The sequence below is a fragment of the Penaeus japonicus genome, unplaced genomic scaffold (genome assembly GCF_977035675.1).
Source record: "Penaeus japonicus unplaced genomic scaffold, GWHDUDI00000001_assembly GWHDUDI00000034, whole genome shotgun sequence".
NCBI lineage: Eukaryota > Metazoa > Arthropoda > Malacostraca > Decapoda > Penaeidae > Penaeus > Penaeus japonicus.
In genome coordinates, this window is record NW_028234436.1 from 10169277 (window position 1) to 10171776 (window position 2500).

Below are 2500 nucleotides of genomic sequence, written 5' to 3' on the forward strand. Positions count from 1 at the left end.
TTACTAATCATTTGTGTCAATGATAATGATAATGACAATAGTAAATATAAAACAATTTACGTTTTGGTAAGACTATGCTTTGACTCACTGCTTAATGTAATTAGTACACATAGTGTACTCTCTTTCGCTCTCTCTCTCTCTCTTCCTCTCTCTCTCTATCTATCTATCTATCTTCCTCTCTCTCTTCCTCTCTCTCTCTCTCTCTCTCTCTCTCTCTCTCTCTCTCTATATATATATATATATATATATATATATATATATATATATATATATGTATATATATATATATGTGTGTGTGTGTATGTGTGTGTGTGTGTGTGTGTGTGTCTGTGTGTGTGTGTGTGTGTGTGCGCGCGTGTTTTACGTATTATTTACCAGAAATGCCTCTCACACTGCACTTTAACAAAATATAGGAAAGTGAAAGACTGGCTGCGTTATCGGTCCCAGAGTTTACAGTGTTAATTACCACTATCTAAAACCACAGTTAATATTTCATCATCACAGGTTCGTGTTAGATCCAAAGATGGCACACCACAGTTCACGTTTCATCATTACAGTTTCATGTTCGTTTAATTAAGAAGCTGTAGTTATTTTTTGAATGTATTACTTCTTTTCGATTAGAATGTTTTATTTTCAGATTACAAGCTTTGCAAATTGCAGATGCGATTACAAGCAACAAGTTGTTTTTGTTGGACCCAAAATCAACAGGTTGGTCAGAGACAACCAAAATCAATAGACTTGTTTATAAATTTCTTGACCATAAGAATGATATTCTTTGTGATAGAAAAAAAGGATATTATAATTGTATGTGAGATAAAGCAATTCAAAACCATTTAATTAGCAGATTAGATTTATAATCCTAGAGATTAATAATAGTAAAAACAATGATAATGACAGCAATAATGGTAATAAGGGTGATAATAGTAATATCAACAAAAATAATGATGATGCTTCTGCTGATGATAGTGAATACATGATGATGATGATGATAATTATCATCATTATAATCATAGCAATGAAAATGATAATAATGATGATAACATTCATAACGATGATAATAATATTAACAATAATAACGATAGTAATAATAATAACAATAATAATAATAATGACAACAATTAATAACGTTTATTATAATTATAGCAAAAATAGTAATAATGATACTGATAATATATCATCAATGACAATGAAAAAAAATATAATGATAATAATAGTGATGATAATGATAATAACAATATCAATACTACGAATGATAACATTCGTGATAACAGTAGCTAGATAAATGGTGATAATAGGAGTTGCTGTAGTAGCAGTTGTGGTAAATTGTAGTACATAAACAAAAGATAAATCAGTATTCAAAATCTAAATAATCCATCCATTGTTTAGTGTGTCCCACCCACTGGGGGACAATCAGTCCAACTTTGTGCTGATCCTAAGTCCGTGTAAATGAGGGAGGCAGACATCAGGAGGGACATTCGACTGAGGAATTCGAGCCAAAATAATGTATACTTATAATATACGTGGTTATGATATATAGAAAATGTGGTAGGATATATGCTGGGAGGCAAGAAAGGACGAGTGAATCGAGTTAAGAATTATGAAGAAAACTATGGAAGACAAAATATTTAAGATCAGGAGAAGAAAGACAAAGATCAAAACGAAATCTTGGACATGATTTTTACATCAAAATCTTATCTAAGATTTAATTCTACCTGTTAAATTCGTGACCGCGATAGAATAACGTTCGTTATCTCCCCCTCCAGAGGGGTGTACCGTTATCTCCCCACGCCATTCATTACGTCCGTCTGTTTTGTAGACCCGTGATACGAGGTGTGTAGACACGCAGGATCGACTCCGAACGTGGGTTACAATTTAAAAAAATCAAAACCTCAGGGTTAGTATGGAGGGTTGACAAGAAGTACATGGCATGGCATCAGTGGGCATGTCTCCGCGTGGCATCCATGTTATGACAAGATGTCCATGTGATACAAGGAGTGGCGTGCAGATTGTACTTTGTTGGCCAAACTGTATCTTTATCATTAGTAGGTAATGATCATGATAATGAAAAAGTACCAAGACGCTTTGTGTTCTCTGGGGAAGATGACGCGGACTGCTGTGCTTGAGTGTGATGCCTCTTTGTTGGTGCACCCGAAGCGAGCGCTTTTACACTCTGAAGCAATGCTAGTCCATTCCATCTTCATTTCTTGTGCATATTATAAACAAAAAAATCATCAACAGTTTCCATATAAGACATAAATTATGAAACTTAAAAAAAAAGTCATCCCACAGAGCCAAATAATGAGCTAATATGGAATCTATTCAACAAATATCAGTTTACCTCTTCAACATGGCATATCAAACGGCGAATATAGAGCTCAATAAACGGAAAAGAATAAAATCGTGCATTACCCCGAAGGCAGGGCCGTGGGCGCTCCACAAATACCCGGAGATATTAGGTTAAATAGTACAGGGCATCAGTGTAAAGGTTAAGAGAAGAGTT